The sequence below is a fragment of the Pararge aegeria genome, chromosome 2 (assembly GCF_905163445.1).
Source record: "Pararge aegeria chromosome 2, ilParAegt1.1, whole genome shotgun sequence".
In the NCBI taxonomy this organism is placed as follows: Eukaryota; Metazoa; Arthropoda; class Insecta; order Lepidoptera; family Nymphalidae; genus Pararge; species Pararge aegeria.
In genome coordinates this window covers 13267197-13284513 of record NC_053181.1, presented here as the reverse complement: position 1 = coordinate 13284513, position 17317 = coordinate 13267197, and the positions used below count along the sequence as shown (strand labels likewise).

The 17317-nt window shown below is 35.7% G+C and overlaps 1 protein-coding gene across 2 annotated transcripts in view; it reads right to left on the bottom strand.

The window, feature by feature from the left end:
- LOC120628608 overlaps nt 1-17317 on the bottom strand; it is a 64682-nt gene that overhangs the window by 36212 nt on the left and 11153 nt on the right. The window contains exon 1 of one of the 2 annotated variants that reach the window (XM_039897080.1): nt 3902-4061. The exons of the other annotated variant lie outside the window; for it this stretch is intronic. The gene's annotated coding sequence lies outside the window, so the exon portion shown is untranslated. Of the gene's footprint in view, nt 1-3901; nt 4062-17317 lie in introns of those variants that run through there. 2 annotated transcript variants of the gene reach the window in all.

Below are 17317 nucleotides of genomic sequence, written 5' to 3'. Positions count from 1 at the left end.
AACTCTTCAAAACAAGTAACTGTAAAATGATATTGAAAAAGAGCAATCCGCTGAGTTTCTTGGCTGCTCTTGTCGGTAGAATCTGCTTTCCGAACCAGTGTAGTTAGTATACAGTCCGACTGACTTGACGTTTCAAAAGTGCTTCTATACTATTTGAAATAAAAGTTTTGAATTTGAATTTTTCATGAGATCAAAACCCCTAGTGTATTAAAATTATCAAGTAAAAAAACTTAATCATGGTAACTTAAATCTATGGAGCTGTCAAATTTTGACGTTTGGTTTTCCACATTTAATGACAGATTTAGCTTAAAAAATTCTTATTAGAGAGTTAGTAACCCAAGTAAACACAAAAACTCACACTAAAGATCCCAAGTCTCGTCTGATGGTTATTGAAGAAACAGTCTGAAGTGTTTGAGCAAAAACATTACAATGCCGCTAGCATTCGATTACCAGCCTAATTAACAGGCCTACCACGTCCATTAATGAGATCGCTCAATTGAATCGCATCTCAGTCCATATCCTATATCGTGTATATCAGGTGTTAGCAGATGATAGACTGAAAATAGAAGTGCTATCTTTTCCTTGTCTTCCTGTAAATACGGCTAGCACTTCTAGTTCAATCTGCCTTCGCAGATTTCGGATAAGATTGATCGTAAGTTACTCAAGACGTTCGCGTCATCCTCACGCTACTATAAAAGTTCTGCTAGATCTTCTGTTTCCGGTGGTATAAAGTTGCCTGGAACACTTCTTGCAAATTTCACTTTCGATAACGATTCAAAGATTTTAAATTGGTTCAGTCATACCAAAAGTTTGTTCCGAGCGTTCTTCAGTTCTTTCAGTCACGCATCGGCATTGAACTTTTTTTTTTTTTAAATTAGCGAGCACACCAAGGGACTTTACTAATACGCGATATTTCATAGTAAGTTTATGGAGTTTTAATTAGACTTAAATCAGCGACTTATTACCTAATAAATTTGCTTATGAAGTTGTGATAACCCGAGTATGCCAGTTTTATTACTCCTGTGCCTCCAATGGTTCCTAGGCCGTTTTGTTGTACTACATTACTAGTAGCGGGTAGTAACTAGTTAAGTCTCTCACCTGACTAAACTCTATCGAAATCTTAGCATATTTGGGAAAATATTAAAATATGAAGCCGACCACATCAGAGATGTTATCGCTTATATAGAATCCCTTATCGGATAGACGTTACCTTAGGGTATTCCGTGATATACGATGAAAAATAAACTTAATTTTATATACTCCGCGAAAAGTAGGAGAATCTGTATTGTGTTATTTTTAATTTCTTCAATCTTTATACTCCATACCAAACAGATCTCTAGACAAGTTTCGCTCTGACACAGGAGCATCCTCAGGAGATGTAGACTTTGCAATGTCTTAACAATTATTCATTGCAATCCCTTATCTCCTTTTTACCATCGAACTTCAATTTGCGAAGGAAATTATAGGAAGAAACCCTATAAATACTTAATTGGCAATCCACAGAATAATAATTGTTATCTGTACAGACAAAGCGCTCCGTTTCCTAGTTTCTAATGAGGACGCAATGATGTGGAATAATCTTCCGGAATCCGTCGACCCTGACATCGGATCTTAAGTGCAAGATTAAATACTAATAAAAGTAAGGCTCCATGTAGTATTCACCGATAATAGAACGATCATATGATACCTAGTAGATATGTATTACGCACCTTTGGCGGTCAAAAGTTGAGGGAAGTGGTTAACCGATGAATCAACTAAAATTGAAATTACGAAAGTTCCCGCTTTGAACAATGAACCGGAATAATCTTTCAATGTTTGAACTTTGGGGTTGAATATCCTACATTTTTACAACCTACTGACTTTATTTATTTTTAATTACATCGATAGTTAATTAATTTATATTGTCGTCTTTATTCTTTATTATTTTAATGACAAGTTAGAAATACTGGCTGGTTGCAAATATAAACATTGAGCAACTATGAATTATTAATGGTGAAATGATAAAATACGTATTTAATCTTAAATTGCGTGCGGATTACTTCGCGTGCTATAAGTTCACATTCTCTGATACAGGTTAATATGTAAAATGGAGGCTTTACCTGTAGGTACACTTATGTGCTCGTTCCAATTGGGTCGATGACAAGCCGTATTAAATACCTACAGAAAATGTATTACGGACATATAGGTATATGTCTTGTATGAATCCGTTATGATAACCAATTTTTACTTCACCATTTTGCTTTTCCCAATAAAGTAACCTAAATGTCCCGTAAAAATCCTAGGTATAAAGTTCTCTAAATTGTAGACAATTATACAATGCAGTTATAAAATAAGACCTATCTAGGTCTAATTTTGAGACTAATCACCAAATCTAGATTGAATGGCGTCGTAATTTCTTTTCGTCCTACATCAGTGTTTCTCTCAATGCCATTGATGCCATGACTAATCGCTCTGAAGTATCGTCACGTCGTCGCTAACTTCTTCGTAAAAAAGCAAAGTAACCAATAGATAAATCAATTCAAGCGATGCCGGCTTGATGAAGGTCTTCACGTGATATAAGAAAAAGAGAGGTCCGTGGAAGCTAGAACAGAACAGTGCTTACTTATGGATGTTAGGGTCCCAAGGAATGCAAACCTGTACCGAAAACCGCGACGCTATTAGATATCCCACTAGATGGACAAACTATATCAAGAGACCCGACAGGAGTTGCTGGTGCACAACAAACACAAGACCGTGCAGTCATAAAGTTGTTCTTTTTAAAGCATGCAGTATCGGAATAAAGTGTTTTGTAAGGGACCAAAGTCTACTTATGTTCAGCGGTGGACGTCTATTAGTGCAGATGATATTGAAATGCATTTGAACTGAAAATGAACTCCTAAAAGTCCTAAAGCACTGTTAACGTTTCTTTAATCAGAAAAAATAGGTATTTTGATGTCTTTCAAGTTTCAATGTTAGAACATAGCCTAACTTGTTTTCGGAATTGGTTTGGCGGTTTGTAAATTCTGGTATAAAACTTTATGCTCGACATTTTCCTCATCTAAGGGGGCAGGTACCTAATCTTGTACCAATTATAGTCGTATCTAATCATGCCAGCGTTTTCCATTAATTGTACTTAGCATTAAATCCGGATAGTCCGGACACATTGCGATTATTATAAAAAAATGTGAATCATCCTCAGGAATCATTGGCGGCCGATTGGCGCAGTGGGCAGTGACCCTGCTCTCTGAGTCCAAGGCCTTGGGTTCGATTCCCACAACTGGAAAATGTTTGTGTGATGAACATGAATGTTTTTCAGTGTCAATGCATTGATGAAAAAAAAAAATGCATTGATTTGTCGGCCTTCATTATTGCATCTCGTTCCAATTAATAAGGTACCTAGTTACTTCTACAAAAAGGATTTTAACACGTTGTCATTGCTTTTCTTACCAGGAGTAGCATAAGGTATTTATACTATGTACTCTAAAGGTATCGGATATATAAAGTAATCCAGTTTTAACAAATTAAAATATTTATTAATTTTGCTCGTTAATTAGCAATAAGCACGGTTTCCTGATTTGTTAAGATTTAGCAGAAACTTTCAAATATAAATTACACTATTAAATTAACAGATAGTGATTGTTTCGTTTAACTATTTAAAATTTTATGATAATCAGTTTAAGTAAGAGTTTTGTAATAAATTAAGCAAATCACAAATATTATTTACTAACGAGAAATTTGAATTCCAGTTATAATTAATATTTTAATGGATTTGCTAAACTGATATTTTTTTAGGTTATTGAGGTACAAGTCATGAAAAAAAACTTGCGAGGATTTCATAGTTGCATCAATGTTATCCAAGAACACATGTTCAACCGAAATCCAAAGTGTAATCTTACAAAAATATTATTTAAAAAAAACTGACCTTTTATATAATCAAGCGGGCCTTTATAATCCAGTAAATAATTAATCACAACACTTGATAACAAATATTCAGAAAAGATTCCTTTCTCTAATATATTTGTCACGCATTGAAATCTATTTGTAAAACACCGCAGACATCACAAAAACATTACCGCGCTCACTCGACAAGAACGACAAACTGACTGAAGCTATTCGACGACATTGTGAATTCGTGACTTGTGAGCTACGCGCGAGCATCTTCTCCAGCCCCCTGCGTACCTGTTTATACGTTTATCATTCATTTCCCACACCTTATCTTAGGTAATATCAATTCCAATAAGTTTTTCTTACTTTCACAGCAATGCATGTAAACCTACGAGAAAAAGTCGACGCAGAGTGCCAGTCGGCCGGGAATTCTCACGTAAACAAATTCGATTCACGAATGAGATTATAAAACCCAGGTGAAATTGTCGAGGCGCGTATATTCCTGTGGTTATATCCCGTGTAAATTGTGGGAATCTTTTATAAAATTGCTTTTAAATTTTCATCTTCCTCTGAAATCGCACCTACGTGTACGATTACCAGAATAAGATGAGATTTCTTTAATAGAAAGATCCAATAAGTCCTTCTGGTTTCTTATTTCAAATAAGATCCAAAAAATTAATCCAAAAATCAAAGAATTGAGTTAAGCCATCAACCATTATTGTAGGCAGTGTAATTATTGTGTCCAAAAACAGTGAAAAAGCCCCGCGCATGTCTCACTTAACACCTGCGGAATGTTGCTCACAATTTTTTTTCCGTTTTCCCATTTTATGGCAAAAGTTTAGAACATAAGAGGTAAACTTAAACGTAAAGCTACGAGGGTTCCATACGGGCCCTGGTCTAAGAAGAGCTGACAACGAACTTAGCCTGGTATTTTTCATGTTATCACCATCTCACAGTAAATTGATATTAAGCTATGAAGTTAGACCAATTCATACCCAAGCTTTTTTATCGTTTAAGTAATCTTTAACTAAAATGTCAACGATATTTCTAATAATAGGATTTCTCTGTAAGCTTACGTTTTATACAAACTTTGAAATTATTTATTGAGAGACTTCTCAAAGATTTTATTTGGTATTTTGTTAATCTTCTATATATATAAAAGACAAAGTGTGTATACAAGTACACCCACCCCGGGTATGTTCCGTATAGGCTCCGAAACGGCTGGACCGATTTCAATGAAACTTTCAGGGAATCTCCGGATTGACTTGGCGATTAATCCTGTAAAGTTTGGTGACGATCGGAGCACTTCTATTTTGAACTGTCAAATACAGCTTTTATTTACTATGATGATATTCTATTGTTGGGTGTACATGGGTGTAGATAATGATCTTCACGCGCTCGAGAAGAGAATGAATACGGAGATAAATAAATGATTTCATATATTATGAGACTTAAATTAAAAATGTAATGATGTAAGTTAATTGTTTAAATAAAATAAAGCAAAATCTAGCCCGGCGAAGCGGGCAGGGTACGCTAGTTTGTTATAAAATAATAAAAAATTACCCTTGAATAAATAAGTAATATTTTAATATAATTAAAGAACGGCATTAACGCGGTTATGTTTTCTAGAAGTCCGAAGTCAAAAGCTTTTTTATAGTAAATGACAGACGAAGTAGAGGACTCGCCTCATGGAGTGATATCAAGTGCACGGAGCACGGCCTTTAACGTGCCGACCTACGTCGGTCAACCTGAGTTAAGCCTCAAGTGCCAGTAACTACGCCGGCAACGTCCTTCAGACCGAAACACAGCCATGCTGCTTGGCAGTGGCCATAAACATAGCGGCAGTACTGTCACAATAAGCTCATATAAATAAATAAATAAATATACTACGACAATACACACATCGCCATCTAGCCCTAAAGTAAGCGTAGCTTGTTTTATGGGTACTAAGATGACTGAAGAATATTTTTATGAATAAGATACATAAATACTTACAATATACAGATAAACACCCAGACACTGAAAAACATTTATGATTATCACACAGACTCCAGTTGTGGGAATCGAACCCACGGCCTTGGACTTGAAAGCAGGGTCGCTAGCCACTGCGCCAGTCGGCCGCCAAAGTTACTACTGCTACTTTTAGCTTATTCAGTAGCTAGCTTAATATGGTTCGATCATTATACTGACGAGAGCGAGAGCAATACGTGTGATATGAGACTGGAAGATATAAGATAAACATGTAAGCAGCACAAATTGCAAACACAACACTCACCAAATGTTTTTCTTATTAATTTGAACGATTCTCAGAAAGCGTGTTGAGAGAACAAAATAAGGTTCTTGTTTTACTAAGCACAATGTTGTTTATATAGCTTAAACAAGCCGATGTTAAATACTATGCTACGTTTACATTTTAAGTGAAAAGAACTGGTTAATCATAATTTTCACGGCACGGGTCTCATCAGAATAAGGTTTAGAAGCCTTTGAGAACAATATCGAGCACTCTCAAGTGTGCAGGTTTCCTTCGGCTTTAAAGCAAGTGTTATTTTAATTACTTCAAAAAAAGCACATCACTCCGAAATGTTAGAGGTGCTCGGTGCCCCCGTAAGAGAGGCCAAATCCTAAACACTAGGGTATCACCGCTTCATTGCCTAAATAGCGATGAATTATTTCTAACGATCATCAAAAACATAATCATTTATAGTTATAGAGTTTAATAACTGTAATACGGTATGTCGGCAGTAACATTAATAAATAAATAAATATACTACGACAATAAACACATCGCCATCTAGCCCCAAAGTAAGCGTAGCTTGTGTTATGGGTACTAAGATGACTGATGAATATTTTTATGAATAATATACATAAATACTTAGAATATACATATAAACACCCAGACACTGAAAAACATTCATGCTCAACACACAAACATTTTCCAGTTGTGGGAATCGAACCAACGGCCTTGGACTCCGAAAGCAGGGTCGCTGCAAACTGCGCCAATCGGCCGCCTAATTAAGCACATATTACTCTGAAATTTTAAAGATGCGTTCCAGTGATCGATTCTGCTTCCCAGAAAAGGTAGCTGAAGTCGTACCAGCTATAGGCAATGGCCGCTTAAGGTCTTAAGAAAAATAAATTAAATTGTAGGTTAAAGGTTTTAAATTTCGAATGTTGTTATCGCCATCATCTTACTTCTATGTATTTTACGTTTAATGTACGCATCCAAAATGCCATCTATGTGCCTGTTTAAATAAAAAAATAGTTGACGATTGAAGAAATAAAATTGTACCTTTTAGAGTATTAGAGCATATTTTAGAGAATAAGCTTTTTGTGCCAGAGCTCGCCCGGGAAAGTACTACCACCATGCTTATTCCGCCGGCTTAACAGCATTGCTGTCACACAGGACGTTACTGTTCAGGACAAGTCTCTAGGATACCGTGCGAAGTTGTGCTCTGTTTATAAGTTACCATCAGGTGAGCCAACTGCTTTGTCAATTACAGTTAAAATAACATATTGATGCCGAGCACAGCACTCATCTCGCATTCGTAATAAGTTAGTAGTATTCAGGGATTCGTTTTTTAAACATTGCTGCTACGCATTGTTGTTTATTACAATCGCTCCCACACCGATGTAATACATTTCAATGCTATTTTTTGATTGTAATACATTAAAATAGTTTTAAACATTTTGCAACATTGTTTTAAAATGTAGAGCAATGTTTAGCTTAGCGAACCTAGAGTATACTCGTCTATGGGCACAAGTAAGTAAGTAAGTTGTAAAGATTACAGCGATATCACTTTGGTGGCTCCTCTGCGGTTGCAGATAAATAAAAAAAATATATACTACAACAATACACACATCGCCATCTAGCCCCAAAGTAAGCGTAGCTTGTGTTATGGGTACTAAGGTAGCTGTTGAATATTTTACACATAAATACTTATAATATACAGCTAACCCCAGACACTGAAAAACATCAACATGTTCATCACACAAACATTTTCCAGTTGTGGGAATCGGCCTAGGACTCAGAGAGCAGGGTCGCTGCCCACTGCGCCATTCGGCCGTCAAATTAATAAAATATGAAAGAGCAGCGTTAATTCGTAAAACTCCAACACCGCCATCATCATCATCATCATCATCATCATCATATCAACCCATTACCGGCCCACTACAGGGTACTGGACTCCTCTCACAATGAGAAAGGTTTAGGCCTTCGTCCACAACGCTGGCCCAGTGCAGATTGGTGGAGTCTACACGCCTCTGAGAACATTATGGAGAACTCTCAGATTTAGCGTTCTGGTACGATGTCGCGTAGAACCGATTACGTACCTATGCGATCAATATAACTAACCATTAAGCAGGTTAGCCCGCTACCATCCTAGACTACATAATTACTTACCACAAGGTCAAGGGCTAAATTATAGTGGAATGAAAAAAAAGAATAATTGGTGTTTTGGTTAAAGCAGAACAATATGCTTTAGTTTAGTTCGTGTTAAACTCACCCTATAACAAGTAGGCGTGTACTTATGCGGTATTTAACAATGTTACTTACACATAAACGTCGTTATGTTATTAACACGTTGTACGATATAGAAGTACTTTTGAAACGAGGTTCCTCCGCGATCTCCTTTCCATATACGGAGAACTGATTTCAGATAGGAAATACGGAACGAATGGGGGCAAAAATAAAGGTTCATTGAGTTCGCTTCTCGATTAAGCGGGGTCACTTCCGGGGATGTCGGGGGAATGACCAGTACGCTTAGTACAAGATTTGCTCGCTCGCAATCGAGAAGTCGTTATCGAGTTTCGCAATACTTGAACATCAGAGTAAAATGGATCTTATCCTCATTGTGTTATGCTCAAATTTGCTTACAATTCTTCAGCTTTGGCTGAACTTTTACATACAGTAATGTATGTAAAAACGAGTGAAATTACGCCCATTTTACTTTGACGGTATAGAGTTTAACATGCGAAAACGACTACTCGATTGCGAGCGAGCACAACTCGTACTAAGACTACTGGAATCCTATTACTGACGCCGTGCCCACTCTTCCGTTCAGACCTGTACTACCCTGAATAAATAGAGCTTAAAAAATTTTGACCTCGTAAATACGGGTTCCTCATAATGGAAAACGGTCATAACTGGACTACAAAGTAAACTGGACAACAAAGTTTAGTATTGGCATCCATTCAGTTTCGCCTGTCTGTCCATAAGTTAAGTGAAATCAAATTGAATACTGAGGGCTGGTATTTAAAGTCTGTATAAAAATCTTCAAATTTCTTGACTAAAACATTAAAAAGAAACATATAACTTTTTTTAACTCTACCAACTTCAATGATACTCAACATGTAAATTATTAAAAGATTTCATTTGATTTGAGAGAGTTAAGCAAATACACTGTAGTCTGTAAATGGCTATAAAGTTGAGCATTGCCCTTGGTTTCCATGGGACAATCCAATGGTTATCCTGACCCTGAGTTGGGGATGATGGGACCACCTGGATAGTATGCCCTTTCAACAAAAAAAAGTTTTAAAATTGGTAGAAAATTGACGAATAAACCCGTAAAAAAAATTACAGGGATGAATTTTTACTACACAAACTTATTATTAAGCATTTGTCACTTAAACATGTGTGAGTGTTTAAATTGTTGCCTAAAAGTATTTATTTAGTAAACTTATTTATGTTTATTAAGTTAGTGTCGTAACGTACATCCTACGTACGTTTGTGATAAATATAGTAGCCTCCCGCAACGTTCAATAAGTTTAGTATTCAATATCCGCGCAGTTTAACTAACAATTTCACTTAAAGTTTAACCTGCGTAGTTGAAATTCTGGGAATACTATAGAGGCCACATTTGAAGCGAAATAAAAGAGACTTTTAATTCATTGACAAAAATGAAAAACACTGGAGTGTTTTTTATTTTTGTCGTTTTATTTCGAATAGAAACACACTCAAAAAAACCAAATTGCAACAATGAACAAACGTAAAGCAAATGGGCATCGATCGGTTCGAGCAAAAACAAAACGGGTGTACTATGGTAGTTCAAAATTATTAGCAACAAAATGCTTAATTAGCCAAAAAATTTAAGCTGCTGTTTTAGATAATTACATGATTAAGTAAGTATTTATATCTAAATATTTAAAAGAGAACGCAGAGCGTTAAATCTGTTTTGCGTCTGTTATGATGACCGATTTTGATGTCGGTTTTTTGCCGTACACAGTTAACATCATCACGGACGGATGTCGAATAATTTTTTTCTTAAATTTAATTACTATGACATAAAGATATATTATGAATTGTTGTATTTATATTCATAGTGAAGTATGTTTACATACTTCCAAGCATTACAAGGAAGCAATCTATATTTGGTAGATGTTTTGACACCTGTTCCACGTTGTGCTTGTTAAAATTCTCCGTAGAGATTCTTTAGCACTTAGTAGATCCGACTTCAAACGATCTTACAGATCTTACTGCCTTGCCTGATTTAAATGAAAATTTATTGCTGCGACTTAAATTACAAACTGATAAGCAGGCGGTGGTAGCGCATTGGTTAGTAGCTCGACTTCACCTTAGACAGCCGAGTTCGAATCCCAGCACGCACCTGTAATTTATCTAAGTAATCTAAGTTATGTGCGTTTTAAGTAATTAAAATATCAATTGCTTCAACTATGAAGGAAAACATCGTGAGGAAACCTGCTCGCTTGAGAGTTCTACATAATATGCTCAAAGGAGTGTGGAGTCCACCAAACCGCAGTGGGCCAGCGTGGTTGACTACGGCCTTAACCCCCCTCATTGTGGGAGGAGAACCTTGCTCTGTTGTGGGCTGGTAATTGGTTGATGTGATGATGATGATGAAGCAGGCGTTCTGTGACAATAAAGTACTACAATATTATTATTTATCTAATAATTTATTGAAATATATTAATTATGCTGAAACAACAAGTTTACTTCTGTCAATTGTACTCGTGCGCAGTAGGTATGCGTAGCTAGCTGGTTGTCGATTGTTTAGCCCAACGACAAACTCTAGCCCCCTTATTAATAAACGTGGCGTAACCTCAGAATAGTTATGCAGTTATTTGTCACACTTCAACTGACAGCACCTTTCGAATGACAGAACGTGACAAAACACTGCGTTACTACTCCAACGCTAAACCACTTTTATTAAATAAGGGGGTAGCAATAACTAGAGGCAGTAGAGCCAGAATACCATATTTCAGAGAAACATTTGGCGGCATCTGGCGCTTGTATTTTTTTTGTCTAATATTTCCATGATCATTCAAGAGATAGATTTCTTAAATACAATCAAAAAATCTTATGTTGATGACCTCCCTGACACAGCCGTGATCGATAAGCGATCAGATCGCACACAGCGGTGAGATCTGTGGTTATAAATTAGAGGCCCCGGGTTCTATTCTCGGCCGGGGCAATTTACAAAATTATAATTTCTGAATTTCAGACCAAAGAGTCTGGTCTGGTGGGAAACGTTGGCCGTGGCTAGTTACCGCTAAGCGATTTAGCGTTCCGGTATTATGTTGCGTTGAAACCGATTAGAGGTATGAGTTTAATATAACTGCCATACTCCCTAACAGGTTAGTCCGGTACCATCTTAGACTGCATACTCATACTCATACTCTTACCACCAGGTGAGATTGCAGTCAAGGGATAACTCGTAGTACAAGAAATCTATAGTGACAAAATAGTAGATAGGTATTTAATTAATTCCTATTGCACATGAATTGCTATTACTAGATTCCGAAAAAGTTTTATGTCGTAAATAGGTACGACACGAACCGAGATGTTTTCAAGTTCTGAAATAAGTTGGATTTCATTAGCACGTAAAGCCGTCAAAAGTAAAGCGAAATAAGTAACATCGTAAGTTACAAAAGTCAGTTTCATAATCAAATAAGTCAGAAACTTTTAGGTTTATGGCATGATTAAACGTAACTGATGACTGGTGTAGAGTTACCAGTTATCCTGAGTATCGGGTAAAGTGAAATTTTTACAGGGTGATTGATGATTTTTTTTAACCTTGAAATTGTTAGGTCTAGAAAACTACATGTTTCACGTAAAATATAATTTTTAAAAAAGCTTAAACTAATAAGGTTATGAAATAGTCTCCGTAAGTACTGATTTTAATCATTTCTTCGCTAAAAGAACGCTAAACTATTGAGAAGTGCTATAATTTATTAAAAAAAAAATTAAATTCTGAGGAAAATTAAATAATCTCACCCAAAGCAGCAAAATTTATTACTTGGCGTGCGCTGAGAAAATTGTTGATCTTATATACAAATTATGTGGTATAATAATTAAAGCCAAAAATTCCGGGTGGGCATATATCTATTTATCATAGTTAAGTCGAAAAGCTGCATTTGTGTTCTAAAAAATTATTAGACCGCCGGTAGAAACAATAGTGGGTAACATCAGTGTCGCTGCATTAATTGTTATAAAAAACCCTTTATTATAAATAGCTTTATAATCCTTGATTAAAACAACTTCTCAAGGGAATATAAATGTAAGGTATTTTTATAACCGTAAAATACTTTTTAATTCATACCAATCGGACATTTAATGTAGAAGTTATCGCAAGTTTAAAAATTTAATGACAACCCCTAAACCAAAACGTTATTTTTAGAGATCCACCGAATTGAAAAGTTTAGTTTTATAAAAACTACACCCGAATTATTTTTCCAACAAACCACAACTTAAAAATGTGCTTAAAAAACAAAAAGAAACGCAAAGTTCGCGGGCTACAGCTAGTTTAAAATAAACTAAAGACATTTTTTTTATTCCTGTAGTTAAGGCGTAACAATGGTGTTATTATATATCAAAAAACCACATGTGATCACCATCGCATGGCATACAAAACTTAGTTACAATATAGGAACCTAATCATAGTTATTTTATAGCTTGTAAGAGCTTTATTTTGGCTTGAAAGATTCGTTCTTAACTAAATGCCTTTTTTTTTTAATTTAAGTAATTTAGTTCCTCAATAACTCGGAAGTTATGGCTCTGGCAAGTGGCCAGAGGAATGATAAAGTGCATTCCCAGTAAATGCGGAGACCTCGTTACGGTCGGGCTTTTGTCTTGTCCAGTCTCAAGAAACTTGAAGATGGAGACCCTACAGTGACGAAACCGCGCACCGATGACTAATAAGCCGTCGGTCCTTGACCCTTCAAGGTTGTGGCACTATCAACTATAGCATCCAGACGCAATACGATTACAATCAAATTGATTTCACATTTGGAAGAGGAATGTTTATTGTGCGTGTTATTGCGACGGGCGGTTACTAACAATTTGATGTGACATTAATTTTATTGCGTTACGCGATTGATGGCACGTCTTTCGAGAAACAATCATTGATCCAAAATTAAAGTTTGTATTAATAACTAATTGAAGAATTAAATTCCAAAATGTACTATGTTTGTCTATGGCACAAAGCGATTCATCCGACTTGTTTGCTTGTTTTGTATATTATTTTAAAAAAGATGCACCTATATATATTATTTCCATTAATGTATTTTGTTATTGGCTTGGCAGTTTGTTAAAAGACAAAAATAAATACTTTTACTAATATTTTTTTTAATATACTTTTAGTACTTAATATATTATGATAAGTACTTACAAAATAATAGTTTTTGTATCTTAATTATTTATTTTTATCGCGTTTTATGCCGTTCACTAAACATTAAGTAAAAAGTTGTTATAATTAAACATTCACTTATAATACCACAAGAGCTTCAAAATTATCGGGTATTTCCCGATAGGTTCGTTGCAAACAAATGAAGGATTTAGGAGGACGACTTTATTTGTTTGCAGGGAACCTTGAGGGAAATGCCAGATAATTTTGAAGCTCGTGTGGTATTCGGGGGATTATTTTTCCGTCCCAAATGTCGGCCAATAGAATTGCACCATGAGACGAAATGTACAGTTAACAAATAAGAATTTCATAATGAATAAATATAGCACAATATATATAGCAACTACCAGAGAAAATTTTCAAAAAATTATCAGTATAATACCATGTAGGTTGTACCACGTGACGTCGAATGGTGCAATTCTATTGGCCGATATTTGGGTCGGAAAAATAATCATCTTTAATTTTGTTATTATGAACTAAGTACACTTTGGAAAATAATTTTATCTACATACGGCTACTATTAAGTTCGCCATCATTTATCGAATCCATTGCTTTGTTTATACATATAGCTTTGTTTTTATATATATATATCCTTTGGTTGTAACCAGCTGCTGTCTTCATTTAAAGATGATGGTCGATAGTTTGGTAAGTTGACAATACTGAAAAATTGACGAAAAAATATTTTAGTATTGTAACCTAAATTAAAATCAATTTATTTTAATAATAAAGAAAAAAAGAGCAACTTTTACACAATCCCAAAAAAATTTTGCCCTATTTTGCCTCTCAGTTATGACACGAAAACAGCCTACTACAACTAGTCTATCTAGTTTATGGGTGAGTACCTAGACGTAAGTATACCAGGGCGCCAGACCCAGAAAGTAGTAATTAGTGTGAAAATCCCCCAACAGGAGTCTCAGTGAATTTTCAAGCACTCTCCAGAGGTTACATGTTAAGAGACTCCAGTACTGCGCAATGGTGCTTCGCCCGCCTCTAATGATGGCTATTTATTCGCAAAACCGTGATCATACGAGAGTGCTCAGCCTTTGTGATGGACAAGGTTAATTTTTATGTGCTTAACCCTTTTGCAGTGACTGTTTTGCTGTGAAGAGACGTACTTTTCGAACACATTTCAGTTTAAGTATAGTTCAAAACACTATGGTTTATTTATGTTTTATTTAGGTATGTTAAACTCTGTAATTTATTATATAATTTATGTAATTTTAATATTATTTCTTTATTATGTTGCTATGGACATATTATGTCCATGAACCTGAAGCGTACTACATAATTATAAGAATGTTTAGCGTATTACTTCATTAAAATAGTAGTAAGTTTATTATACTCTACAATGGAATCGCGAAACCGCGTTGGTCGGGCCCCGAGAGACGATGAGACGAGAGAGAGATGTGGAGAGACAACAACAAACGAGTCGCTGGGAGCAGCTGGAATGAAGCGTCCCAGGACCGTGGATTTTGGAACTCCCTACACAAGAACTATATCCAGCAGTGAACTTCAATCGGTTGAGATAACGATGTTGATGCTAATTCTACAATCTGTCTCCTGCGCAGGTCGATTGTCGCAGGTAGTTTAACGTGACACGATAGGATATCTTTCAACAATAATTGCATTGAGATTAAATTTTTGTGTATGTTTATTTTATTATAATTATTCTAAGAAACACCGTACAGTTTAGTTCCGTCTAAATCGTTTGGTATTAAGTTTTCATGACAAAGGTGTCGGCTCTTCGAAGTTTTCCCATAGAAACACGATTAACGAGCCAATCTTCTTCGTTTTTACTGCAGTGACTAGGCTATAAAACTTAAAATTAAATTTCGCTTTACGTTCATCACGGTCTGCGTTGTACAAAAGGACAAGGGGTAAAACGATCTCACGCTCTGCGAATGGTTTGTAAAATGTTACCGCATTAAAAGAAAATACTCGTTAACTACCTGTTAACTACCTATTTAGATAAAGCTTTTTATAGAAAACGCTTAAGAAATATAAAATCGCTGGTTTTTACAATCTAATAAACCGTGAATGATACACATAATATGCAGACGAAACATATGACAGACAGACAAACATAACTATCCTAACCTATTAACTATTTTTACTTACAACCTACCTAATAGCTATTTTTACATAAATAATTATGCTTAATTATTATTATATAATATAACGTAGGTATTATTGGTATATTGATTATTGATATTTTCACAGTTTTGTACGAAACATAATAATTAAAAATTCACAGACAAAATATAGTGAGGATCATTTTGTTCTCAGTCTGCAATTCTGTTTTTTGCCCACTCTACTATCAGTGGTAGTACTACTATATATACTTTTTGACAGAGCTCGTCTTGGGAAAACACCATGCTTATTTCCGTCGGTAAACAGAATTGTTGTAATGCAATGTTCGGTTCTTAAGGGCCGCAGGCAAATGAGCCTTTATACCTACGCCTCAAATTGATGAACCCAGGGTTGCATGTTGCAAGACGTGCTCCTCGCATGCCCTGTGCAAGTACTGCTCTGTTTACAGGCGATGTTTTTCCACTTACCTACCATCAACTGAGTCATCTGCTTGGACAGTAAATTTTTTTATTTTATTTTAATAACGATAGGCCAGCGTTTGACGACAATCATGACCGTTAGAAAGCAATGATGAGGTCTAGGTTGGAGCACGCTTGCCTAGAAAAAGCCTATTCACTCTAGCCTTAAAGGTACTCAAAGTATACGTGGCAGGAAACACAGTTGCCGGGAGGGCGTTCCACATCTTAGCGGCACGTATCAGAAACGTTTAATACCATAAAATTATCTTTCCGTGTGACTTGGGATGGACCATGACCCTTTAATAAAGAGGTTACTTTAAACCACAGCCTAAAAATTACCCACTGCTGAGCGCTTCGTTTGTAAGAGAGAGCATAAAGCGGGATTTGATTCCCGGATCGGGCCAAAAATATTTAAAAAAAATTGACAAAGACGTGCGGTCTAGCGCGTATGGCCTTATAATAAATTCCAAAAATTATCCCGCTATTATTTTAGACTGCATCATCACATAATTCCAAGGATTGAAGTCAAGGCCAATTTGTAGCGAAATAAAACTTGTATTAATTCTGCCAAGAAATTGTGAGTACCAGCGATGACTTATTTATATATAGGCACTTACGAAAGTTGAAATGGCTTCTATTTTCACGATCGTAGCTTAACGCAATCAAAATAAAGAGCATATCAAACATAATATGTATATTTGATTGTCAAGTTTATGTCTCAATAGATAGGCACCTAACGTATCACATTTAAGTCGTGAAACACATTTTTATAATAACATAGATACTCATAGCTACCAGTAAAATCTATGAATATTTAAGTTGTGTGAACTTCCTAGAAACCTTGGGTTACGTCAGAATTTTAATAATAGCCTATTAATGCCACATATAACAATTAAAAGTGCGAACAGGTTCTCATCTTTTAACCCAGTTTCACAACTCCTTTTTGGAATAAAACAATATGTCATAAGCGCGTGATTTCTATCTTAAAACTATAAACGCTCGGAACTAATAGTTGTGTGAGTGAACTTCAGGTGTGGGGAAGAAACCTCGACAAAGTTCACTGCTCCTCCAGACGCTCTTAAAAGATACGACAAGGGCAACTCTACTCTATTGCATAACAATAGGCTTGCTTTTAGATTAACAATGGATTTTTTATTCAGACAAAAGTCTTTAAATCTGATGGAATGAGACCACCGTCAACTATTAGTTATTAAGTACGTAATTAAGAACATAGCCGAGTAGCTACGACGAATCATGGTTGGTTAA